The sequence below is a fragment of the Vicugna pacos genome, unplaced genomic scaffold (genome assembly GCF_048564905.1).
Source record: "Vicugna pacos unplaced genomic scaffold, VicPac4 scaffold_105, whole genome shotgun sequence".
Taxonomy (NCBI): domain Eukaryota; kingdom Metazoa; phylum Chordata; class Mammalia; order Artiodactyla; family Camelidae; genus Vicugna; species Vicugna pacos.
In genome coordinates, this window is record NW_027328785.1 from 1,304,041 (window position 1) to 1,331,438 (window position 27,398).

Consider the following 27,398-nt stretch of genomic DNA (forward strand, 5'->3'; position numbering starts at 1 on the left):
CCACTCCATAGATGTATATGGGGAGGTACAAGCTCCAACTCGGTTTTACAGTGAAAACGGCAGGCACTTCAAACCGGCACTAGGAAACAGACTTAGAAAGCAGAGTAAGGGTTTCTCCTGCAACCCGTTCCCTTTGTGCTGGATGAACGAACGTCTCTCCACATGCTCAGTTCTGAGGGATATGTGTGTGTGAATGCCGTCCTTCACCTAGCTTGAAGGGAACACAAAGTTTCTTTTCAGTTGCCAACTCCACTCCGTACATATATATGGGGAGGTACAAGCTCCAACTCGGTTTTACAGTGGAAACGGCAGGCACTTCAAACCGGCACTAGGAAACAGACTGAGAAACCAGAGTCAGGGTTTCTCCTGCAACCCGTTCCCTTTGTGCTGGATGAACGAACGTCTCTCAACATGCTCAGTCCTGAGAGATGTGTGTGTGAAAGCCGTCCTTCACCTAGCTTGAAGGGAACACAAAGTTTCTTTTCAGTTGCCAACTCCATTCCATACATATATATGGGGAGGTACAAGCTCCAACACGGTTTTACAGTGAAAACGGCAGGCACTTCAAACCGGCACTAGGAAACAGACTGAGAAATCAGAGTAACGGTTTCTCCTGCAACCAGTTCCCTTTGTGCTGGATGAAGGAACGTCTCTCCACATGCTCAGTTCTGAGAGATAAGTGTGTATGAAAGCCGTCCTTCACCTAGCTTGAAGGGAACACAAAGTTTCTTTTCAGTTGCCAACTCCACTCCATACATATATATGGGGAGTTACAAGCTCCAACTCGGTTTTACAGTGAAAACGGCAGGCACTTCAAACCGGCACTAGGAAACAGAATGAGAAACCAGAGTCAGGGTTTCTCCTGCAACCCGTTCCCTTTGTGCTGGATGAACGAACGTCTCTCCACATGCTCAGTTCTGAGAGATAAGTGTGTGTGAAAGCCGTCCTTCACCTAGCTTGAAGGGAACACAAAGTTTCTTTTCAGTTGCCGTCTCCACTCCATACATATATATGGGGAGGTACAAGCTCCAACTCGGTTTTACAGTGAAAACGGCAGGCACTTCAAACCGGCACTAGGAAACAGACTGAGAAACCAGAGTAAGGGTTTCTCCTGCAACCCGTTCCCTTTGTGCTGGATGAACGAACGTCTCTCCACATACTCAGTTCTGAGATAAAAGTGTGTATGAAAGCCGTTCTTCACCTAGCTTTAAGGGAACACAAAGTTTCTTTTCAGTTGCCAACTCCACTCCATACATATATATGGGGAGGTACAAGCTCCAACTCGGTTTTACAGTGAAAACGGCAGGCACTTCAAACCGGCACTAGGAAAAACACTGAGAAACCAGAGTCAGGGTTTCTCCTGCAACCCGTTCCCTTTGTGCTGGATGAACGAACGTCTCTCCACATGCTCAGTTCTGAGAGATAAGTGTGTGTGAAAGCCGTCCTTCACCTAGCTTGAAGGGAACACAAAGTTTCTTTTCAGTTGCCAACACCACTCCATACATATATATGGGGTGGTACAAGCCCCAACTCGGTTTTACAGTGAAAACGGCAGGCACTTCAAACCGGCACTAGGAAACAGACTGAGAAACCAGAGTAAGGGTTTCCCCTGCAACGCGTTCCCTTTGTGCTGGATGAACGAATGTCTCTCCACATGCTCAGTTCTGAGAGATAAGTGTGTGTGAAAGCCATCCTTCCCTTAGCTTGAAGGGAACACAAAGTTTCTTTTCAGTTGCCAACTCCACTCCATAGATATATATGGGGATGTACAAGCTCCAATTCGGATTTATATTGAAAACGGCAGGCACTTCAAACCGGCACTAGGAAACAGACTGAGAAACCAGAGTCAGTGTTTCTCCTGCAACCCGTTCCCTTTGTGCTGGATGAACGAACGTCTATCCACATGCTCAGTTCTGAGAGAAAAGTGTGTGTGAAAGCCGTCCTTCACATAGCTTGAAGGGAACACAAAGTTTCTTTTCATTTGCCAACTCCACTCCATACATATATATGGTGAGGCACAAGCCCCAACTCGGTTTTACAGTGAAAACGGCAGGCACTTCAAACCGGCAGTAGGAAACAGACTGAGAAACCAGAGTAAGGGTTTCTGTTGCAACCCGTTCCCTTTGTTCTGGATGAACGAACGTCTCTCCACATGCTCAGTTCTGAGAGATAATTGTGTGTGAATGCCGTCCTTCACCTAGCTTGAAGGGAACACAAAGTTTCTTTTCAGTTGCCAACACCACTCCATACATATATATGGGGTGGTACAAGCCCCAACTCGGTTTTAGAGTGAAAACGGCAGGCACTTCAAACCGGCAGTAGGAAACAGACTGAGAAACCAGAGTAAGGGTTTCCCCTGCAACCCGTTCCTTTTGTGCTGGATGAACGAATGTCTCTCCACATGCTCAGTTCTGAGAGATAAGTGTGTGTGAAAGCCATCCTTCACTTAGCTTGAAGGGAACACAAAGTTTCTTTTCAGTTGCTAACTCCATTCCATAGATATATATGGGGAGGTACAAGCTCAAATTCGGATTTACATTGAAAATGGCAGGCACTTCAAACCGGCACTAGGAAACAGACTGAGAAACCAGAGTCAGTGTTTCTCCTGCAACCCGATCCCTTAGTGCTGGATGAACGAACGTCTATGCACATGCTCAGTTCTGAGAGATAAGTGTGTGTGAAAGCCGTCCTTCACCTAGCTTGAAGGGAACACAAAGTTTCTTTTCATTTGCCAACTCCACTCCATACATATATATGGGGAGGCACAAGCCCCAACTCGGTATTACAGTGAAAACGGCAGGCACTTCAAACCGGCACTAGGAAACAGACTGAGAAACCAGAGTAAGGGTTTCTGTTGCAACCCGTTCCCTTTGTGCTGGATGAACGAACGTCTCTCCACATGCTCAGTTCTGAGAGATAATTGTGTGTGAATGCCGTACTTCACCTAGCTTGAAGGGAACACAAAGTTTCTTTTCAGTGGCCAACTCCACTCCATACATATATATGGGGAGGTACAAGCTCCAACTCGGTTTTACAGTGAAAACCGTAGGCACTTCAAACCGGCACTAGGAAACAGACAGAGAAACCAGAGTAAGGGTTTCTCCTGCAAACCTTTCCCTTTGTGCTGGATGAACAAACGTCTCTCCACATGCTCAGTTATGAGAGATAAGTGTGTGTGAAAGAGGTCCTTCAACTAGCTTGAAGGGAACACAAAGTTTCTTTTCATTTGCCAACTCCACTCCGTACATATATATGGGGAGGTACAAGCTCCAACTCGGTTTTACAGTGGAAACGGCAGGCACTTCAAACCGGCACTAGGAAACAGACTGAGAAACCAGAGTAAGGGTTTATGTTGCAACCCGTTCCCTTTGTGCTGGATTAACGAACGTCCCTCCACATGCTCAGTTCTGAGAGTTAATTGTGTGTGAATGCCGTCCTTCACCTTGCTTGAAGGGAACACAAAGTTTCTTTTCAGTGCCCAACTCCACTCCATACATATATATGGGGAGGTACAAGCTCCAACTCGGTTTTACAGTGAAAACGGCAGGCACTTCAAACCGGCACTAGGAAACAGACTGAGAAACCAGAGTCAGGGTTTCTCCTGCAACCCGTTCCCTTTGTGCTGGATGAACGAACGTCTCTCCACATGCTCAGTTCTGAGAGATAAGTGTGTGTGAAAGCCGTCCTTCACCTAGCTTGAAGGGAACACAAAGTTTCTTTTCAGTTGCCAACTCCACTCCGTACATATATATGGGGAGGTACAAGATTCAACACGGTTTTACAGTGAAAACGGCAGGCACTTCAAACCGGCACTAGGAAACAGACTGAGAAACCAGAGTCAGGGTTTCTCATGCAATCCGTTCCCTTTGTGCTGGATGAACGAACGTCTCTCCACATGCTCATTTCTGAGAGATAAGTGTGTGTGAAAGCCGTCCTTCACCTAGCTTGAAGGGAACACAAAGTTTCTTTTCAGTTGCCAACTCCACTCCATACATATATATGGGGTGGTACAAGCTCCAACTCGGTTTTACAGTGAAAAAGGCAGGTACTTCAAACCGGCACTAGGAAACAGACTGAGAAACCAGAGTAAGTGTTTCCCCTGCAACCCGTTCCCTTTGTGCTGGATGAACGAACGTCTCTCCACATGCTCAGTTCTGAGAGATCAGTGTGTGTGAAAGCCGTCCTTCACCTAGCTTGAAGGGAACACAAAGTTTCTTTTCAGTTGCCAACTCCACTCCATACATATATATGGGGAGGTACAAGCTCCAACTCGGTTTTACAGTGAAAACGGCAGGCACTTCAAACCGACACTAGGAAACAGACTGAGAAACCAGAGTAAGGGTTTCTCCTGCAACCCGTTCCCTTTGTGCTGGATGAACGAACGTCTCTCCACATGCTCAGTTCTGAGATAAAAGTGTGTATGAAAGCCGTCCTTCACCTAGCTTGAAGGGAACACAAAGTTTCTTTTCAGTTGCCAACTCCACTCCATACATATATATGGGGACGTACAAGCTCCAACTCGGTTTTACAGTGAAAACGGCAGGCACTTCAAACCGGCACTAGGAAACAGACTGAGAAACCAGAGTCAGGGTTTCTCCTGCAAACCTTTCCCTTTGTGCTGGATTAACGAACGTCTCTCCACATGCTAAGTTCTGAGAGATAAGTGTGTGTGAAAGCCGTCCTTCACCTAGCTTGAAAGGAACACAAAGTTTCTTTTCAGTTGCCAACACCACTCCATACATATATATGGGGTGGTACAAGCCCAAACTCGGTTTTACAGTGGAAACGGCAGGCACTTCAAACCGGCACTAGGAAACAGAGTGAGAAACCAGAGTAAGGGTTTCTCCTCAGCCGTTCTCTTTGTGCTAGATGAACGAACGTCTCTCCACATGCTTAGTGTTGAGAGATAAGTGTGTGTGAAAGCCGTCCTTCACCTAGCTTGAAGGGAACACAAAGTTTCTTTTCAGTTGCCAAATCCACTCCATACATATATATGGGGAGGTACAAGCTCCAACTCGGTTTTAATGTGAAAACGGCAGGCACTTCAAACCGGCACTAGGAAACAGACTGAGAAACCAGAGTAAGGGATTCTCCTGCAAACCGTTCCCTTTGTGCTGGATGAACGAACGTCTCTCCACATGCTCAGTTCTGAGAGATAAGTGTGTGTGAAAGCCGTCCTTCACCTAGCTTGAAGGGAACACCAAGTTTCTTTTCAGTTGCCAACTCCACTCCGTACATATATATGGGGAGGTACAAGCTCCAACTCCGTTTTACAGTGGAAACGGCAGGCACTTCAAACCGGCACTAGGAAACAGACTGAGAAACCAGAGTAAGGGTTTCTCCTGCAGCCGTTCCCTTTGTACTAGATGAACGAACGTCTCTCCACATGCTCAGTGTTGAGAGATAAGTGTGTGTGAAAGCCGTCCTTCACATAGCTTGAAGGGAACTCAAAGTTTCTTTTCAGTTGCCAACTCCACTCCATACATATATATGGGGAGGTACAAGCTCCAACTCGGTTTTACAGTGAAATCGGCAGGCACTTCAAACCGGCACTAGGAAACAGACTGAGAAACCACAGAAAGGGTTTCCCCTGCAACCCGTTCCCTTGGTGCTGGATGAACGAACGTCTCTCCACATGCTCAGTTCTGAGAGATAAGTGTGTGTGAAAGCCGTCCTTCACCTAGCTTGAAGGGAACACAAAGTTTCTTTCAGTTGCCAACTCCAATCCATACATATATATGGGGAGGTACAAGCTCCAACTGGGTTTTACATTGAAAACCGTAGGCACTTCAAACCGGCACTAGGAAACAGACTGAGAAAGCAGAGTAAGGGTTTCTCCTGCAACCCGTTCCCTTTGTGCTGGATGAACGAACGTCTCTCCACATGCTCAGTTCTGAGAGATAAGTGTGTGTGAAAGCCGTCCTTCACCTAGCTTGAAGGGAACACAAAGTTTCTTTTCAGTTGCAAACTCCAATCCGTACATATATATGGGGAGGTACAAGCTCCAACTCGGTTTTACAGTGGAAACGGCAGGCACTTCAAACCGGCACTAGGAAACAGACTGAGAAACCAGAGTAAGGGTTTCTCCTGCAGCCGTTCCCTTTGTACTAGATGAACGAACGTCTCTCCACATGCTCAGTGTTGAGAGATAAGTGTGTGTGAAAGCCGTCCTTCACCTAGCTGGAAGGGAACACAAAGTTTCTTTTCAGTTGCCAACTTCAATCCATACATATATATGGGGAGGTACAAGCTCCAACTCGGTTTTACAGTGAAAACGGCAGGCACTTCAAACCGGCACTAGGAAACAGACTGAGAAACCAGAGTAAGGGTTTCTCCTGCAACCCGTTCCCTTTGTGCTGGATGAACGAACGTCTCTCCACATGCTGAGTTCTGAGAGATAAGTGTATGTGAAAGCCGTCCTTCACCTAGCTTGAAGGAAAAAGAAAGTTTCTTTTCAGTTGCCAACTCCACTCCATACATATATATGGGGAGGTACAAGATCCAACACGGTTTTACAGTGAAAACGGCAGGCACTTCAAACCGGCACTAGGAAACAGACTGAGAAACCAGAGTAATGGTTTCTGTTGCAACCCGTTCCCTTTGTGCTGGATGAACGAACGTCTCTCCACATGCTCAGTTCTGAGAGATAAGTGTGTGTGAAAGCCGTCCCTCACCTAGCTTGAAGGGAAGACAAAGTTTCTTTTCAGTTGCCAACTCCACTCCATACATATATATGGAGAGGTACAAGATCCAACTCGGTATTACAGTGAAAACGGCAGGCATTTCAAACCGGCACTAGGAAACAGACTGAGAAACCACAGTAAGGGTTTCTCCTGCAACCCGTTCCCTTTGTGCTGGATGAACGAACGTCTCTCCACATGCTCAGTTCTGAGAGATAAGTGTGTGTGAAAGCCGTCCTTCAACTAGCTTGAAGGAACACAAAGTTTCTTTTCAGTTGCCAACTCCACTCCATACATATATATGTGGAGGTACAAGCTCCAACTCGGTTTTACAGTGAAAACGGCAGGCACTTCAAACCGGCACTAGGAAACAGACTGAGAAACCACAGTAAGGGTTTCTCCTGCAACCCGTTCCCTTGTGCTGGATGAACGAACGTCTCTCCACATGCTCAGTTCTGAGAGATAAGTGTGTGTGAAAGCCGTCCTTCACCTAGCTTGAAGGGAACACAAAGTTCCTTTTCAGTTGCCAACTCCACTCCGTACATATATATGGGGAGGTACAAACTCCAACTCGGTTTTACAGTGAAAACGGCAGGCACTTCAAACCGGCACTAGGAAACAGACTGAGAAACCAGAGTAAGGGTTTCTGCTGCAGCCCGTTCCCTATGTGCTGTATGAACGAACGTCTCTCCACATGCTCAGTTCTGAGAGATAAGTGTGTGTGAAAGCCGTCCTTCACCTAGCTTGAAGGGAACACAATGTTTCTTTTCAGTTGTCAACTCCACTCCATACATATATATGGGGAGGTACAAGCTCCAACTCGGTTTTACAGTGAAAACGGCAGGCACTTCAAACCGGCACTAGGAAACAGACTGAGAAACCAGAGTAAGGGTTTCTCCTGCAGCCCGTTCCCTTTGTGCTGGATGAACGAACGTCTCTCCACATGCTAAGTTTTGAGAGATAAGTGAGTGTGAAAGCCGTCCTTCACCTAGCTTGAAGGGAACACAAAGTTTCTTTTCAGTTGCAAACTCCACTCCATACATATATAAGGGGAGGTACAAGCTCCAACTCGGTTTTACAGTGAAAACGGCAGGCACTTCAACCCGGCATTAGGAAACAGAATGCGAAACCAGAGTAAGGGTTTCTCCTGCAGCCTTTCCCTTTGTGCTAGATGAACGAACGTCTCTCCACATGATCAGTGTTGAGAGATAAGTGTGTGTGAAAGCCGTCCTTCACCTAGCTTATAGGGAACACAAAGTTTCTTTCAGTTGCCAACTCCACTCCATACATATATATGGGGAGGTACAAGCTCCAACTCGGTTTTACAGTGAAAACGGCAGGCACTTCAAACCGGCACTAGGAAACAGACTGAGAAAAAAGTGTAAGGGTTTCTCCTGCAACCCGTTCCCTTTGTGCTGGATGAATGAACGTCTCTCCACATGCTCAGTTCTGAGAGATAAGTGTGTGTGAAAGCCGTCCTTCACCTAGCTTGAAGGGAACACAAAGTTTCTTTTCAGTTGCCAACTCCACTCCATACAAGTATATGGGGAGGTACAAACTCCAACTCGGATTTACAGTGAAAACGGCAGGCACTTCAAACCGGCACTAGGAAACAGACTGAGAAAGCAGAGTAAGGGTTTCACCTGCAACCCGTTCCCTTTGTGCTGGATGAACGAACGTCTCTCCACATGCTCAGTTCTTAGACATAAGTGTGTGTGAAAGCCGTCCTTCACCTAGCTTGAAGGGAACACAAAGTTTCTTTTCTGTTGCAAACTCCACTCCATACATATATATGGGGAGGTACAAGCTCCAATTCGGTTTTACAGTGAAATCGGCAGGCACATCAAACCGGCAACAGGAAACAGACTGAGAAACCAGAGTAAGGGTTTCTCCTGCAGCCTTTCCCTTTGTGCTAGATGAACGAACGTCTCTCCACATGCTCAGTGTTGAGAGATAACTGTGTGTGAAAGCCGTCCTTCACCTAGCTTGTAGGGAACACAAAGTTTCTTTTCAGTTGCCAACTCCACTCCATACATATATATGGGGAGGTACAAGCTGCAACTCGGTTTTACAGTGAAAACGGCAGGCACTTCAAACCGGCACTAGGAAACAGACTGAGAAACCAGAGTAATGGTTTTTCCTGCAAACCGTTCCCTTTGTGCTGGATGAACGAACGTCTCTCCACATGCTCAGTTCTGAGAGATAAGTGTGTGTGAAAGCCGTCCTTCACCTAGCTTGAAGGGAACACAAAGTTTCTTTTCAGTTGTAAATTTCACTCCGTACATATATATGGGGAGGTACAAGCTCCAACTCGGTTTTACAGTGAAAACAGCAGGCACTTCAAAACGACACTAGGAAACAGACTGAGAAACAAGAGTAAGGGTTTCCCCTGCAACCCGTTCCCTTTGTGCTGGATGAACGAACGTCTCTCCACATGCTCAGTTCTGAGAGATAAGTGTGTGTGAATGCCGTCCCTCACCTAGCTTGAAGGGAACACAAAGTTTCTTTTCAGTTGCCAACTCCACTCCATACATATATATGGGGAGGTACAAGAACCAACTCGGTTTTACAGTGAAAACGGCAGGCACTTCAAACCGGCACTAGGAAACAGACTGAGAAACAAGAGTAAGGGTTTCTCCTGAAACCCGTTCCTTTTGTGCTAGATGAACGAACGTCTCTCCACATGCTCAGTTCTGAGAGATAATTGTGTGTGAAAGCCGTCCTTCATCTATCTTGAAGGAACACAAAGTTTCTTTTCAGTTGCCAACTCCACTCCATACATATATATGGGGAGGTACAAGCTCCAAATCGGTTTTACAGTGAAAACGGCAGGCACTTCAAACCGGCACTAGGAAGCAGACTGAGAAACCAGAGTATGGGTTTCTCCTGCAAACCGTTCCCTTTGTGCTGCATGAACGAACGTCTCTCCACATGCTCAGTTCTGAGATATAAGTGTGTGTGAAAGCCGACTTTCACCAAGCTTGAAGGGAACACAAAGTTTCTTTTCAGTTGCCAACTCCACTCCATACATATATATGGGGAGGTACAAGCTCCAACTCGGTTTTACAGTGAAAACGGCAGGCACTTCAAACCGGCACTAGGAAACAGACTGAGAAACCAGAGTAAGGGTTTCTCCTGCAGACCGTTCCCTTTGTGCTGGATGAACGAACGTCTCTCCACATGCTCAGTTCTGAGAGATAAGTGAGTGTGAAAGCCGTACTTCACCTAGCTTGAAGGGAACACAAAGTTCCTTTTCAGTTGCCAACTCCACTCCATACATATATATGGGGAGGTACAAGCTCCAACTCGGTTTTACAGTGAAAACGGCAGGCACTTCAAACCGGCACTAGGAAACAGACTGAGAAACCAGAGTAAGGGTTTCTCCTGCAACCCGTTCCCTTTGTGCTGGATGATCGAACGTCTCTCCACATGCTCAGTTCTGAGAGATAAGTGTGTGTGAATGCCGTCCTTCACCTAGCTTGAAGGGAACACAAAGTTTCTTTTCAGTTGCCAACTCCACTCCATACATATATATGGGGAGGTAAAAGCTCCAACACGGTTTTACATTGAAAACCGTAGGCACTTCAAACCGGCACTAGGAAACAGACTGAGAAACCATAGTAAGGTTTTCTCCTGCAACCCGTTCCCTTTGTGCTGGATGAACGAACGTCTCTCCACATGCTCAGTTCTGAGAGATAAGTGTGTGTGAATGCCGTCCTTCACCTAGCTTGAAGGGAACACAAAGTTTCTTTTCATTTGCTAACTCCACTCCATACATATATATGGGGAGGTGCAAGCTCCAACTCGTTTTTACAGTGAAAACGGTAGGCACTTCAAACCGGCACTAGGAAACAGACTGAGAAAAAAGAGTAAGGGTTTCTCCTGCAACCCGTTCCCTTTGTGCTGGATGAATGAACGTCTCTCCACATGCTCAGGTCTGAGAGATAAGTGTGTGTGAAAGCCGTCCTTCACCTAGCTTGAAGGGAACACAAAGTTTCTTTTCAGTTGCCAACTCCACTCCACACATATATATGGGGAGGTACAAGCTCCAACTCGGTTTTACAGTGGAAACGGCAGGCACATCAAAACGGCAACAGGAAACACACTGAGAAACCAGAGTAAGGGTTTCTCCTGCAGCCTTTCCCTTTGTACTAGATGAACGAACGTCTCTCCACATGCTCACTGTTGAGAGATAAGTGTGTGTGAAAGCCGTCCTTCACCTAGCTTGAAGGGAACACAAAGTTTCTTTTCAGTTGCCAACTCCACTCCATACATATATATGGGGAGGTACAAGCTCCAACTCGGTTTTACAGTGAAAAAGGCAGGCACTTCAAACCGGCACTAGGAAACAGACTGAGAAACCAGAGTTAGGGTTTCTCCTGCAACCCGTTCCCTTTGTGCTGGATGAACGAACGTCTCTCCACATGCTCAGATCTGAGACATAATTGTGTGTGAAAGCCGTCCTTCACCTAGCTTGAAGGGAACACAAAGTTTCTTTTCAGTTGCCAACTCCACTCCATACAAGTATATGGGGAGGTACAAACTCCAACTCGGATTTACTGTGAAAACGGCAGGCACTTCAAACCGGCACTAGGAAACACACTGAGAAACCAGAGAATGGGTTTCTCCTGCAACCCGTTCCCTTTGTGCTGGATGAACGAACGTCTCTCCACATGCTCAGATCTGAGACATAATTGTGTGTGAAAGCCGTCCTTCACCTAGCTTGAAGGGAACACAAAGTTTCTTTTCAGTTGCCAACTCCACTCCATACAAGTATATGGGGAGGTACAAACTCCAACTCGGATTTACAGTGAAAACGGCTGGCACTTCAAACCGGCACTAGGAAACACACTGAGAAACCAGAGTAAGGGTTTCTCCTGCAACCCGTTCCCTTTGTGCTGGATGAACGAACGTCTCTCCACATGCTCAGTTCTTAGAGATAAGTGTGTGTGAAAGCCGTCCTTCACCTAGCTTGAAGGGAACACAAAGTTTCTTTTCTGTTGCAAACTCCACTCCATACATATATATGGGGAGGTACAAGCTCCAACTCGGTTTTACAGTGAAAACGGCAGGCAATTCAAACCGGCACTAGGAAACAGACTGAGAAACCAGAGTAAGGGTTTCTCCTGCAGCCCGTTCCCTTTGTGCTGGATGAACGAACGTCTCTCCACATGCTGAGTTCTGAGAGATAAGTGAGTGTGAAAGCCGTCCTTCACATAGCTTGAAGGGAACACAAAGTTTCTTTTCAGTTGCAAACTCCACTCCATACATATATATGGGGAAGTACAAGCTCCAACTCGGTTTTACAGTGTAAACGGCAGGCACTTCAAACCGGCAGCAGGAAACAGACTGAGAAACCAGAGTAAGGGTTTCTCCTGCAACCCGTTCCTTTGTGCTGGATGAACGAAAGTCTCTCCACATGCTCAGTTCTGAGGGATAAGTGTGTGTGAAAGCCGTCCTTCACCTAGCTTGAAGGGAACACAAATTTTCTTTTCAGTTGCAAACTCCACTCCATACATATATATGGGGAGGTACAAGCTCCAACTCAATTTTACAGTGAAAACGGCAGGCACTTCAAACCGGCACTAGGAAACAGACTGAGAAACCAGAGTAAGGGTTTCTCCTGCAAACCGTTCCCCTTGTGCTGGATGAACGAAATTTTCTCCACATGCTCAGTTCTGAGAGATAAGTGTGTGTGAAAGCCGTCCTTCACCTAGCTTGAAGGGAACACAAAGATTCTTTTCAGTTGCCAACTCCACTCCATACATATATATGGGGAGGTACAAGCTCCAACTCGGTTTTACAGTGAAAACGGCAGGCACTTCAAACCGGCACTAGGAAACAGACTGAGAAACCAGAGTAAGGGTTTCTCCTGCAACCGGTTCCGTTTGTGCTGGATGAAAGAAATTCTCTCCACATGCTCAGTTCTGAGAGATAAGTTTATGTGAATGCCGTCCTTCACCTAGCTTGAAGGGAACACAAAGTTTCTTTTCAGTTGCCAAATCCACTCCATACATATATATGGGGAGGTACAAGCTTCAACTCGGTTTTACATTGAAAATCGTAGGCACTTCAAACCGGCACTATGAAACAGACTGAGAAACCAGAGTAAGGGTTTCTCCTGCAACCCGTTCCCTTTGTGCTGGATGAACGAACGTCTCTCCACATGCTCAGTTCTGAGGGATAAGTGTGTGTGAATGCCGTCCTTCAACAAGCTTGAAGGGAACACAAAGTTTCTTTTCAGTTGCTAACTCCACTCCATACATATATATGGGGAGGTACAGGCTCCAACTCGGTTTTACAGTGAAAACGGTAGGCACTTCAAACCGGCCCTAGGAAATAGACTGAGAAACCAGAGTCAGGGTTTCTCCTGCAACCCGTTCCCTTTGTGCTGGATGAACGAACGTCTCTCCACATGCTGAGTTCTGAGAGATAAGTGAGTGTGAATGCCGTCCTTCACCTAGCTTGAAGGGAACACAAAGTTTCTTTTCAGTTGCAAACTCCACTCCATACATATATATGGGGAGGTACAAGCTCCAACTCGGTTTTACAGTGTAAACGGCAGGCACTTCAAACCGGCAGCAGGAAACAGACTGAGAAACCAGAGTAAGGGTTTCTCCTGCAACCCGTTCCTTTGTGCTGGATGAACGAAAGTCTCTCCACATGCACAGTTCTGAGGGATAAGTGTGTGTGAAAGCCGTCCTTCACCTAGCTTGAAGGGAACACAAATTTTCTTTTCAGTTGCAAACTCCACTCCATACATATATATGGGGAGGTACAAGCTCCAACTCAATTTTACAGTGAAAACGGCAGGCACTTCAAACCGGCACTAGGAAACAGACTGAGAAACCAGAGTAAGGGTTTCTCCTGCAAACCGTTCCCTTTGTGCTGGATGAACGAACGTCTCTCCACATGCTCAGTTCTGAGAGATAAGTGTGTGTGAAAGCCGTCCTTCACCTAGCTTGAAGGGAACACAAAGATTTTTTTCAGTTGCCAACTCCACTCCATACATATATATGGGGAGGTACAAGCTCCAACTCGGTTTTACAGTGAAAACGGCAGGCACATCAAACCGGCAACAGGAAACAGACTGCGAAACCAGAGTAAGGGTTTCTCCTGCAACCCGTTCCTTTGTGCTGGATGAACGAAAGTCTCTCCACATGCTCAGTTCTGAGGGATAAGTGTGTGTGAAAGCCGTCCTTCACCTAGCTTGAAGGGAACACAAAGTTTCTTTTCAGTTGCAAACTCCACTCCATACATATATATGGGGAGGTAAAAGCTCCAACTCAATTTTACAGTGAAAACGGCAGGCACTTCAAACCGGCACTAGAAAACAGACTGAGAAACCAGAGTCAGGGTTTCTCCTGCAACCCGTTCCCTTTGTGCTGGATGAACGAACGTCTCTCCACATGCTCAGTTCTGAGAGATATGTGTGTGTGAATGCCGTCCTTCACCTAGCTTGAGGGAAAACAAAGTTTCTTTTCAGTTGCCAACTCCACTTCATACATATATATGGGGAGGTACAAGCTCCAACTCGGTTTTACAGTGAAAACGGCAGGCACTTCAAACCGTCACTAGGAAACAGACTGAGAAACCAGAGTAAGGGTTTCTCCTGCAACCCGTTCCCTTTGTGCTGGATGAACGAAAGTCTCTCCACATGCTCAGTTCTGAGAGATAAGTGTGTGTGAATGCCGTCCTTCGCCTAGCTTGAAGGGAACACAAAGTTTCTTTTCAGTTGCCAACTCCACTCCATACATATATATGGGGAGGTACAAGATCCAACTCGGTTTTACATTGAAAACCGTAGGCACTTCAAACCGGCACTAGGAAACAGACTGAGAAACCAGAGTAAGGGTTTCTCCTGCAACCCGTTCCCTTTGTGCTGGATGAACGAAATTTTCTCCACATGCTCAGTTCTGAGAGATAAGTGTGTGTGAATGCCGTCCTTCACCTAGCTTGAAGGGAACACAAAGTTTCTTTTCAGTTGCTAACTCAACTCCGTACATATATATGGGGAGGTACAGGCTCCAACTCGGATTTACAGTGAAAACGGTAGGCACTTCAAACCGGCACTAGGAAACAGACTGAGAAACCCGAGTCAGGGTTTCTCCTGCAACCCGTTCCCTTCGTGCTGGATGAACGAACGTCTCTCCACATGCTCAGTGTTGAGAGATAAGTGTGTGTGAAAGCCGTCCTTCACCTAGCTTTTAGGGAACACAAAGTTTCTTTTCAGTTGCCAACTCCACTCCATACATATATATGGGGAGCTACAATCTCCAACTCGGTTTTACAGTGAAAACGGCAGGCACTTCAAACCGGCACTATGAAACAGAATGAGAAACCAGAGTAAGGGTTTCTCCTGCAACCCGTTCTTTGGCCTGGATGAACGAACGTCTCTCCACATGCTCAGTTCTGAGAGATAAGTGTATGTGAAAGCCGTCCTTCACCTAGCTTGAAGGGAACACAAAGTTTCTTTTCAGTTGCAAACTTCACTCCATACATATATATGGGGAGGTACAAGCTCCAACTCGGTTTTACAGTGAAAACGGCAGGCACTTCAAAACGACACTAGGAAACAGACTGAGAAACCAGAGTAAGGGTTTCTCCTGCAACCCGTTCCCTTTGTGCTGGATGAACGAACGTCTCTCCACATGCTCAGTTCTGAGAGATAAGTGTGTGTGAAAGCCGTCCTTCACCTAGCTTGAAGGGAACACAAAGTTTCTTTTAAGTTGCCAACTCCACTCCATACATATATATGGGGAGGTACAAGATCCAACTCGGTTTTACAGTGAAAACGGCAGGCACTTCAAACCGGCACTAGGAAACAGACTGAGAAACCAGAGTATGGGTTTCTCCTGCAACCCGTTCCCTTTGTGCTGGATGAACGAAAGTCTCTCCACATGCTCAGTTCTGAGAGATAATTGTGTGTGAAAGCAGTCCTTCACCTAGCTTGAAGGAACACAAAGTTTCTTTTCAGTTGCCATCTCCACTCCATACATATATATGGGGAGGTACAAGCTCCAACTCGGTTTTAAAGTGAAAACGGCAGGCACTTCAAACCGGCACTAGGAAACAGACTGTGAAACCAGAGTCAGGGTTTCTCCTGCAACCCGTTCCATTTGTGCTGGATGAACGAACGTCTCTCCACATGCTCATTTCTGAGAGATAAGTGTGTGTGAAAGCCGTCCTTCACCTAGCTTGAAGGGAACACAAAGTTTCTTTTCAGTTGCCAACTCCACTCCACACATATATATGGGGAGGTACAAGCTCCAACTCGGTTTTACAGTGAAAACGGCAGGCACTTCCAACCGGCACTAGGAAACAGACTGAGAAACCAGAGTAAGGGTTTCTCCTGCAACCCTTTCCCTTTGTGCTGGATGAAAGAACGTCTCTCCACATGCTTAGTTCTGAGAGATAAGTGTGTGTGAAGGCCGTCCTTTACCTAGCTTGAAGGGAACACAAAGTCTCTTTTCAGTTGCAAACCCCACTCCATACTTATATTCGGGGAGGTACCAGCTCCAACTCGGTTTTACAGTGAAAACGGCAGGCACTTCAAACCGGCACTAGGAAACAGACTGAGAAACCAGAATAAGGGTTTCACCTGCAAACCGTTCCCTTTGTGCTGGGTGAACGAACGTCTCTCCACATGCTCAGTTCTGAGAGATAAGTCTGTGTGAATGCCGTCCTTCACCTAGCTTGAAGGGAACACAAAGTTTCTTTTCAGTTGCCAACTCCACTTAATAAATATATATGGGGAGGTACAAGCTCCAACTCGGTTTTACAGTGAAAACTGCAGGCAATTCTATCCGGCACTAGGAAACAGACTGAGAAAGCAGATTAATGGTTTCTCCTGCAAACCGTTCCGTTTGTGCTGGATGAACGAACGTCTCTCCCCATGCTCAGTTCTGAGAGATATGTGTGTGTGAAAGCCGTCCTTCACCTAGCTTGAAGGGAACACAAAGTTTCTTTTCAGTTGCAAACTCCACTCCATACATATATATGGGGAGGTACAAGCTCCAACTCGGTTTTAGAGTGAAAACGGCAGGCACTTCATACCGGCACTAGAAAACAGACTGAGAAACCAGAGTAAGGGTTCACCCTGCAACCCGTTCCTTTTGTGCTGGATGAACGAACGTCTCTCCACATGCTCAGTTCTGAGAGATAAGTGTGTGTGAAAGCCGTCCTTCACCTAGCTTGAAGGGTACACAAAGTTTCTTTTCAGTTGCCAACTTCAATCCATACATATATATGGGGAGGTAGAAGCTCCAACTCGGTTTAACAGTGAAAACGGCAGGCACTTCAAACCGGCACAAGCAAACAGACTGAGAAACCAGAGTAAGGGTTTCTCCTGCAACCGGTTCCCTTTGTGCTGGATGAACGAAGGTCTCTCCACATGCTTAGTTCTGAGAGATAAGTGTGTGTGAAAGCCGTCCTTCACATAGCTTGAATGGAAATCAAAGTTTCTTTTCAGTTGCAAACTCCACTCCATATATATATACGGGGAGGTACAAGCTCCAACTCGGTTTTACAGTGAAAACGGCAGGCACTTCAAACCGGCACTAGGAAACAGACTGAGAAACCAGAGTCAGGGTTTCTCCTGCAACCCGTTCCCTTTGTGCTGGATGAACGAACGTCTCTCCACATGCTCAGTTCTGAGAGATAAGTGTGTGTGAAAGCCGTCCTTCACCTAGCTTGAAGGGAACACAAAGTTTCTTTTCAGTTGCCAACTCCACTCCATACATATATATGGGGAGGTACAAGCTCCAACTCGGTTTTACAGTGAAAACGGCAGGCACTTCTATCCGGCAGTAGGAAACAGACTGAGAAACCAGAGTAAGGGTTTCTCCTGCAAACCGATCCCTTTGTGCTGGAAGAACGAAAGTCTCTCCACATGCTCAGTTCTGAGAGATAAGTGTGTGTGAAAGCCGTCCTTCACCTAGCTTGAAGGGAACACAAAGTTTCTTTTCAGTTGCAAACTCCACTCCATACAAACATATGGGGAGGTACAAGCTCCAAATCGGTTTTAGACTGAAAACGGCATGAACTTCAAAACGGCACTAGGAAACAGACTGAGAAACCAGAGTAAGGGTTTCTCCTGCAACCCATTCCCTTTATGCTGGATGAACGAACGTCTCTCCACATGCTCAGTTCTGAGAGATAAGTGTGTGTGAAAGCCGTCCTTCACCTAGCTTGAAGGGAACACAAAGTTTCTTTTCAGTTGCCAACTCCACTCCACACATATATATGGGGAGGTACAAACTCCAACTCGGTATTACAGTGAAATCGGCAGGCACTTCCAACCGGCACTAGGAAACAGACTGAGAAACCAGAGTAAGGGTTTCTCCTGCAACCCTTTACCTTTGTGCTGGATGAACGAACGTCTCTCCACATGCTCAGTTCTGAGAGATAAGTGTGTGTGAAAGCCGTCCTTCACCTAGCTTGAAGGGAACACAAAGTTTCTTTTCAGTTGCAAACTCCACTCCATACATATATATGGGGAGGTACAAGCTCCAACTCGGTTTTACAGTGAAAACTGCAGGCACTTCTATCCGGCACTAGGAAACAGACTGAGAAACCAGAATAAGGGTTTCTCCTGCAACCCGTTCCGTTTGTGCTTGATGAACGAACGTCTCTCCACATGCTCAGTTCTGAGAGATAAGTGTGTGTGAAAGCCGCCCTTCACCTAGCTTGAAAGGAACACAAAGTTTCTTTTCAGTTGCAAACTCCACTCCATACATATATACGGGGAGGTACAAGCTCCAACTCAGTTTTACAGTGAAAACGGCAGGCACTTCAAACCGGCACTAGGAAACAGACTGAGAAACCAGAGTAAGGGTTTCCCCTGCAACCCGTTCCCTTTGTGCTGGATGAACGAATGTCTCTCCACATGCTCAGTTCTGAGAGATAAGTGTGTGTGAAAGCCATCCTTCACTTAGCTTGAAGGGAACACAAAGTTTCTTTTCAGTTGCCAACTCCACTCCATACATATATATGGGGAGGTACAAGCTCCAACTCGGTTTTACAGTGAAAACGGCAGGCACTTCAAACCGGCACTAGGAAACACACTGAGAAACCAAAGTAAGGGTTTCTCCTGCAACCCGTTCCCTTTGTGCTGGATGAACGAACGTCTCTCCACATGCTCAGTTCTGAGAGATAAGTGTGTGTGGATGCCGTCCTTCACCTATCTTGAAGGGAACACAAAGTTTCTTTTCAGTTGCCAACTCCACTCCGTATATATATATGGGGAGGTACAAGCTCCAACTCGGTTTTACAGTGGAAACGGCAGGCACTTCAAACCGGCACAAGGAAACAGACTGAGAAACCAGAGTAAGGGTTTCTCCTCAGCCGTTCCCTTTGTGCTAGATGAACGAACGTCTCTCCACATGCTTAGTGTTGAGAGATAAGTGTGTGTGAAAGCCGACCTTCACCTAGCTTGAACGGAACACAAAGTTTCTTTTCAGTTGCCAACTCCACTCCATACATATATATGGGGAGGTACAAGCGCCAACTCGGTTTTACTGTGAAAACGGCAGGCACTTCAAACCGGCACTAGGAAACAGACTGAGAAACCAGAGTAAGGGTTTCTCCTGCAACCCGTTCCCTTTGTGCTGGATGAACGAACGTCTCTCCACATGCTCAGTTCTGAGAGATAAGTGAGTGTGAAAGCCGTCCTTCACCTAGCTTGAAGGGAACACAAAGTTTCTTTTCAGTTGCCAACTCCACTCCATACATATATATGGGGAGGTACAAGCTCAAACTCGGTTTTACAGTGAAAACGGCAGGCACTTCAAACCGGCACTAGGAAACAGACTGAGAAACCAGAGTAAGGGTTTCTCCTGCAACCCGTTCCCTTTGTGCTGGATGAACGAACGTCTCTCCACATGCTCAGTTCTGAGAGATAAATGTGTGTGAAAGCCGTCCTTCACCTAGCTTGAAGGGAACACAAAGTTTCTTTTCAGTTGCCAACTCCACTCCATACATATATATGGGGAGGTACAAGCTCCAACTCGGCTTTACAGTGAAAACGGCAGGCACTTCAAACCGGCACTAGGAAACAGACTGAGAAACCAGAGTAAGGGTTTCTCCTGCAACCCGTTCCCTTTGTGCTGGATGAACGAACGTCTCTCCACATGCTCAGTTCTGAGAGATAAGTGTGTGTTTAAGCCGTCCTTCACCTAGCTTGAAGGGAACACAAAGTTTCTTTTCAGTTGCCAACTCCACTCCATACATATATATGGGGAGATACAAGATCCAACTCGGTTTTACAGTGAAAACGGCAGGCACTTCAAACCGGCACTAGGAAACAGACTGAGAAACCAGAGTAAGGTTTCTCCTGCAATCCGTTCCCTTTGTGCTGGATGAACGAACGTCTCTCCACATGTTCAGTTCTGAGAGATAAGTGTGTGTGAATGCCGTCCATCACCTAGCTTGAAGGGAACACAAAGTTCCTTTTCAGTTGCCAACTCCACTCCATACATATATATGGGGTGGTTCAAGCTCCAACTCGGTTTTACATTGAAAACCGTAGGCACTTCAAACCGGCACTAGGAAACAGACTGAGTAACCAGAGTAAGGGTTCTCCTGCAACCCGTTCCCTTGGTGATGGATGAACGAACGTCTCTCCACATGCTCAGTTCTGAGAGATAAGTGTGTGTGAAGGCCGTCCTTCACCTAGCTTGAAGGGAACACAAAATTTCTTTTCAGTTGCTAACTCCACTCCATACATATATATGGGGAGGTGCAAGCTCCAACTCGGTTTTACAGTGAAAACGGCAGGCACTTCAAACCGGCACTAGGAAACAGACTGAGAAAAAAGAGTAAGGGTTTCTCCTGCAACCCGTTCCCTTTGTGCTGGATGAACGAACGTCTCTCCACATGCTCAGTTCTGAGAGATAAGTGTGTGTGAAAGCCGTCCTTCACCTAGCTTGAAGGGAACACAAAGTTTCTTTTCAGTTGCCAACCCCACTCCGTACATATATATGGGGAGGTACAAGCTCCAACTCGGTTTTACAGTGGAAACGGCAGGCACTTAAAACCGGCACTAGGAAACAGACTGAGAAACCAGGGTAAGGGTTTCTCCTGCAGCCGTTCCCTTTGTGCTAGATGAACGATCGTCTCTCCACATGCTCAGTGTTGAGAGATAAGTGTGTGTGAAAGCCGTCCTTCACCTAGCTTGAAGGGAACACAAAGTTTCTTTTCAGTTGCCAACTCCACACCATACATATATATGGGTAGGTACAAGCTCCAACTCGTTTTTACAGTGAAAACGGCAGGCACTTCAAACCGGCACTAGGAAACACACTGAGAAACCAGAGTAAGGGTTTCTCCTTCAATCCGTTCCCTTTGTGCTGGATGAACTAACGTCTCTCCACATGCTCAGATCTGAGACATAAGTGTGTGTGAAACCCGTCCTTCACCTAGCTTGAAGGGAACACACAGTTTCTTTTCAGTTGCCAACTCCACTCCATACATATATATGGGGAGGTACAAGCTCCAACTCGGTTTTACAGTGAAAACGGCAGGCACTTCAAACCGGCACTAGGAAACAGACTGAGAAACCAGAGTAAGGGTTACTCCTGCAGCCCGTTCCTTTGGGCTGGATGAACGAACGTCTCTCCACATGCTATGTTCTGAGAGATAAGTGAGTGTGAAAGCCGTCCTTCACCTAGCTTGAATGGAACACAAAGTTTCTTTTCAGTTGCAAACTCCACTCCATACATATATAAGGGGAGGTACAATCTCCAACTCGGTTTTACAGTGGAAACGGCAGGCACTTCAAACCGGCACTAGGAAACAGAATGAGAAACCAGAGTAAGGGTTTCTCCTGCAGCCGTTCCCTTTGTGCTAGATGAACGAAGTCTCTCCACATGCTCAGTGTTGAGAGATAAGTGTGTGTGAATGCCGTCCTTCACCTATATTGTAGGGAACACAATGTTTCTTTTCAGTTGCCAACTCCACTCCATACATATATATGGGGAGGTACAAGCTCCAACTCAGTTTTACAGTGAAAACGGCAGGCACTTGAAACCGGCACTAGGAAACAGACTGAGAAACCAGAGTAATGGTTTTTCCTGCAAACCGTTCCTTTGTGCTGGATGAACGAACGTCTCTCCACATGCTTAATTCTGAGAGATAAGTGTGTGTGAAAGCCGTCCTTCACCTAGCTTGAAGGGAACACAAAGTTTCTTTTCAGTTGCAAACTTCACTCCGTACATATATATGGGGAGGTACAAGCTCCAACTCGGTTTTACAGTGAAAACAGCAGGCACTTCAAAACGACACTAGGAAACAGACTGAGAAACAAGAGTAAGGGTTTCTCCTGCAACCCGTTCCCTTTGTGCTGGATGAACGAACGTCTCTCCACATGCTCAGTTCTGAGAGATAAGTGTGTGTGAATGCCGTCCCTCACCTAGCTTGAAGGGAACACAAAGTTTCTTTTCAGTTGCCAACTCCACTCCATACATATATATGGGGAGGTACAAGCTCCAACTCGGTTTTACAGTGAAAACGGCAGGCACTTCAAACCGGCACTAGGAAACAGACTGAGAAACCAGAGTAAGGGTTTCTCCTGCAACCCGTTCCTTTTGTGCTGGATGAACGAACGTCTCTCCACATGCTCAGTTCTGAGAGATAATTGTGTGTGAAAGCCGTCCTTCATCCAGCTTGAAGGAACACAAAGTTTCTTTTCAGTTGCCAACTCCACTCCATACATATATATGGGGAGGTACAAGCTCCAACTCGGTTTTACAGTGAAAACGGCAGGCACATCAAACCGGCACTAGGAAGCAGACTGAGAAACCAGAGTAAGGGTTTCTCCTGCAAACCGTTCCATTTTTGCTGCATGAACGAACGTCTCTCCACATGCTCAGTTCTGAGATATAAGTGTGTGTGAAAGCCGACTTTCACCAAGCTTGAAGGGAACACAAAGTTCCTTTTCAGTTGCCAACTCCACTCCATACATATATATGGGGAGGTAAAAGCTCCAACTCGGTTTTACAGTGAAAAGGGCAGGCACTTCAAACCGGCACTAGGAAACAGACTGAGAAACCAGAGTAAGGGTTTCTCCTGCAAACCGTTCCCTTTGTGCTGGATGAACGAACGTCTCTCCACATGCTCAGTTCTGAGAGATAAGTGTGTGTGAATGCCGTCCTTCACCTAGCTTGAAGGGAACACAAAGTTTCTTTTCAGTTGCCAACTCCACTCCATACATATATATGGGGAGGTAAAAGCTCCAACTCGGTTTTACAGTGAAAACCGTAGGCACTTCAAACCGGCACTAGGAAACAGACTGAGAAACCATAGTAAGGGTTTCTCCTGCAACCCGTTCCCTTTGTGCTGGATGAACGAACGTCTCTCCACATGCTCAGTTCTGAGAGATAAGTGTGTGTGAATGCCGTCCTTCACCTAGCTTGAAGGGAACACAAAGTTTCTTTTCATTTGCTAACTCCACTCCATACATATATATGGGGAGGTGCAAGCTCCAACTCGTTTTTACAGTGAAAACGGTAGGCACTTCAAACCGGCACTAGGAAACAGACTGAGAAAAAAGAGTAAGGGTTTCTCCTGCAACCCGTTCCCTTTGTGCTGGATGAATGAACGTCTCTCCACATGCTCAGTTCTGAGAGATAAGTGTGTGTGAAAGCCGTCCTTCACCTAGCTTGAAGGGAACACAAAGTTTCTTTTCAGTTGCCATCTCCACTCCGTACATATATATGGGGAGGTACAAGCTCCAACTCGGTTTTACAGTGGAAACGGCAGGCACATCAAACCGGCAACAGGAAACAGACTGAGAAACCAGAGTAAGGGTTTCTCCTGCAGCCGTTCCCTTTGTACTAGATGAACGAACGTCTTTCCACATGCTCAGTGTTGAGAGATAAGTGTGTGTGAAAGCCGTCCTTCACCTAGCTTGAAGGGAACACAAAGTTTCTTTTCATTTGCCAACTCCACTCCATACAAGTATAAGGGGAGATACAAACTCCAACTCGAATTTACAGGGAAAACGGCAGGCACTTCAAACCGGCACTAGGAAACAGACTGAGAAAGCAGAGTAAGGATTTCGCCTGCAACCCGTTCCCTTTGTGCTGGATGAACGAACGTATCTCCACATGCTCAGATCTGAGACATAATTGTGTGTGAAAGCCGTCCTTCACCTAGCTTGAAGGGAACACAAAGTTTCTTTTCAGTTGCCAACTCCACTCCATACAAGTATATGGGGAGGTACAAACTCCAACTCGAATTTACAGTGAAAACGGCAGGCACTTCAAACCGGCACTAGGAAACAGACTGAGAAACCAGAGTAAGGGTTTCTCCTGCAGACAGTTCCCTTTGTGCTGGATGAACGAACGTCTCTCCACATGCTCAGTTCTGAGAGATAAGTGAGTGTGAAAGCCGTACTTCAACTACCTTGAAGGGAAAACAAAGTTTTTTTCAGTTGCCAACTCCACTCCATACATATATATGGGGAGGTAAAAGCTCCAACTCGGTTTTACAGTGAAAACGGCAGGCACTTCAAACCGGCACTAGGAAACAGACTGAGAAACCAGAGTAAGGGTTTTCCTGCAAACCGTTCCCTTTGTGCTGGATGAACGAACGTCTCTCCACATGCTCAGTTCTGAGAGATAAGTGTGTGTGAATGCCGTCCTTCACCTAGCTTGAAGGGAACACAAAGTTTCTTTTCAGTTGCCAACTCCACTCCATACATATATATGGGGAGGTAAAAGCTCCAACTCGGTTTTACAGTGAAAACCGTAGGCACTTCAAACCGGCACTAGGAAACAGACTGAGAAACCATAGAAAGGGTTTCTCCTGCAACCCGTTCCCTTTGTGCTGGATGAACGAACGTCTCTCCACATGCTCAGTTCTGAGAGATAAGTGTGTGTGAATGCCGTCCTTCACCTAGCTTGAAGGGAACACAAAGTTTCTTTTCATTTGCTAACTCCACTCCATACATATATATGGGGAGGTGCAAGCTCCAACTCGTTTTTACAGTGAAAACGGTAGGCACTTCAAACCGGCACTAGGAAACAGACTGAGAAAAAAGAGTAAGGGTTTCTCCTGCAACCCGTTCCCTTTGTGCTGGATGAATGAACGTCTCTCCACATGCTCAGTTCTGAGAGATAAGTGTGTGTGAAAGCCGTCCTTCACCTAGCTTGAAGGGAACACAAAGTTTCTTTTCAGTTGCCATCTGCACTCCGTACATATATATGGGGAGGTACAAGCTCCAACTCGGTTTTACAGTGGAAACGGCAGGCACATCAAACCGGCAACAGGAAACAGACTGAGAAACCAGAGTAAGGGTTTCTCCTGCAGCCGTTCCCTTTGTACTAGATGAACGAACGTCTTTCCACATGCTCAGTGTTGAGAGATAAGTGTGTGTGAAAGCCGTCCTTCACCTAGCTTGAAGGGAACACAAACTTTCTTTTCATTTGCCAACTCCACTCCATACATATATATGGGGAGGTACAAGCTCCAACTCGGTTTTACAGTGAAAACGGCAGGCACTTCAAACCGGCACTAGGAAACACACTGAGAAACCAGAGTAAGGGTTTCTCCTGCAACCCGTTCCCTTTGTGCTGGATGAACGAACGTATCTCCACATGCTCAGATCTGAGACATATTTGTGTGTGAAAGCCGTCCTTCACCTAGCTTGAAGGGAACACAAAGTTTCTTTTCAGTTGCCAACTCCACTCCATACAAGTATATGGGGAGGTACAAACTCCAACTCGAATTTACAGTGAAAACGGCAGGCACTTCAAACCGGCACTAGGAAACAGACTGAGAAAGCAGAGTAAGGATTTCGCCTGCAACCCGTTCCCTTTGTGCTGGATGAACGAACGTCTCTCCACATGCTCAGTTCTTAGAGATAAGTGTGTGTGAAAGCCGTCCTTCACCTGGCTTGAAGGGAACACAAAGTTTCTTTTCAGTTGCAAACTCCACTCCATACATATATATGGGGAGGTACAAGCTCCAACTCGGTTTTACAGTGAAAACGGCAGGCACTTCAAACCGGCAGCAGGAAACAGACTGAGAAACCAGAGTAAGGGTTTCTCCTGCAACCCGTTCCTTTGTGCTGGATGAACGAAAGTCTCTCCACATGCTCAGTTCTGAGAGATAAGTGTGTGTGAAAGCCGTCCTTCACCTAGCTTGAAGGGAACACAAAGTTTCTTTTCAGTTGCCAACTCCACTCCATACATATATATGGGAAGGTACAAGATCCAACTCGGTTTTACAGTGAAAACGGCAGGCACTTCAAACCGGCACTAGGAAACAGACTGAGAAACCAGAGTAAGGGTTTCTCCTGCAACCCGTTCCCTTTGTGCTGGATGAACGAACGTCTCTCCACATGCTCAGTTCTGAGAGATAAGTGTGTGTGAATGCCGTCCTTCACCTAGCTTGAAGGGAATACAAAGTTTTTTTTCAGTTGCCAACTCCACTCCATACATATATATGGGGAGGTAAAAGCTCCAAGTCGGTTTTACATTGAAAACCGTAGGCACTTCAAACCGGCACTAGGAAACAGACTGAGAAAAAAGAGTAAGGGTTTCTCCTGCAACCCGTTCCCTATGTGCTGGATGAATGAACGTCTCTCCACATGCTCAGTTCTGAGAGATAAGTGTGTGTGAAAGCCGTCCTTCACCTAGCTTAAAGGGAACACTAAGTTTCTTTTCAGTTGCCAACTCCACTCCGTACATATATATGGGGAGGTACAAGCTCCAACTCGGTTTTACAGTGGAAACGGCAGGCACTTCAAACCGGCAACAGGAAACAGACTGAGAAACCAGAGTAAGGGTTTCTCCTGCAGCCATTCCCTTTGTACTAGATGAACGAACGTCTCTCCACATGCTCAGTGTTGAGAGATAAGTGTGTGTGAAAGCCTTCCTTCACCTAGCTTGAAGGGAACACAAAGTTTCTTTTCAGTTGCCAACTCCACTCCATAAATATATATGGGGAGGTACAAGCTCCAACTCGGTTTTACAGTGAAAACGGCAGGCACTTCAAACCGGCACTAGGAAACACACTGAGAAACCAGAGTAAGGGTTTCTCCTGCAACCCGTTCACTTTGTGCTGGATGAACGAACGTCTCTCCACATGCTCAGATCTGAGACATAATTGTGTGTGAAAGCCGTCCTTCACGTAGCTTGAAGGGAACACAAAGTTTCTTTTCTGTTGCAAACTCCACTCCATACATATATATGGGGAGGTACAAGCTCCAACTCGGTTTTACAGTGAAAACGGCAGGCAATTCAAACCGGCACTAGGAAACAGACTGAGAAACCAGAGTAAGGGTTTCTCCTGCAGCCCGTTCCCTTTGTGCTGGATGAACGAACGTCTCTCCACATGCTCAGTTCTGAGAGATAAGTGAGTGTGAAAGCCGTCCTTCACCTAGCTTGAAGGGAACACAAAGTTTCTTTTCAGTTGCAAACTCCACTCCATACATATATATGGGGAGGTACAAGCTCCAACTCAATTTTACAGTGAAAACGGCAGGCACTTCAAACCGGCACTAGAAAACAGACTGAGAAACCAGAGTAAGGGTTTCTCCTGCAACCCGTTCCCTTTGTGCTGGATGAACGAACGTCTCTCCACATGCTCAGTTCTGAGAGATAAGTGTGTGTGAAAGCCGTCCTTCACCTAGCTTGAAGGGAACACAAAGATTCTATTCAGTTGCCAACTCCACTCCATACATATATATGGGGAGGTACAAGCTCCAACTCTGTT